This window comes from Patagioenas fasciata, chromosome 1, assembly GCF_037038585.1.
Source record: "Patagioenas fasciata isolate bPatFas1 chromosome 1, bPatFas1.hap1, whole genome shotgun sequence".
Taxonomy (NCBI): Eukaryota; Metazoa; Chordata; class Aves; order Columbiformes; family Columbidae; genus Patagioenas; species Patagioenas fasciata.
In genome coordinates this window covers 141,523,227-141,523,816 of record NC_092520.1, presented here as the reverse complement: position 1 = coordinate 141,523,816, position 590 = coordinate 141,523,227, and positions in this window count along the sequence as shown.

Below are 590 nucleotides of genomic sequence, written 5' to 3'. Positions count from 1 at the left end.
AGTCATGCACTGGAAGCAACTCCCAGTGACCGGAACCAGGACAGAGATTCAGGTTGACTTCCTCAGTGGAAACGGCCACGTTGTCACCGTGTCACCACCAAATGCCCTCCTGCTCTCCACAAGCCACATCCCAGTTTTATCTGTTCAATAATGATTGATTCTACAACCCACTTGCCATGTTACAGCAACAGCAGCAGGAGTGAGTGTCACGAGGATGGAGCCAGGCTCTTCTCAGTGACAACAAATGATAGGACAAGGGGTAATGGGTACAAACTGGAACACAAGAGGTTCCACTTAAATTTGAGAATAAACGTCTTCTCAGTAAGGGTGACAGAGCACTGGAACAGGCTGCCCTGGGAGGTTGTGGAGTCTCCTACTCTGGAGACATTCAAAACCTGCCTGGACACATTCCTGTGTAACCTCATCCAGGTGTTCCTGCTCCGGCAGGGGGATTGTACTAGATGATCTTTTGAGGTCCCTTCCCATCCCTAACATTCTGTGATTCTGTGATCTGCGAAGCAAGAACAAACTTCTCAGGTCTCCCTGTCAATTGTTGGAAGTGCATTAAGAAATAAAGCAAGATACCTATG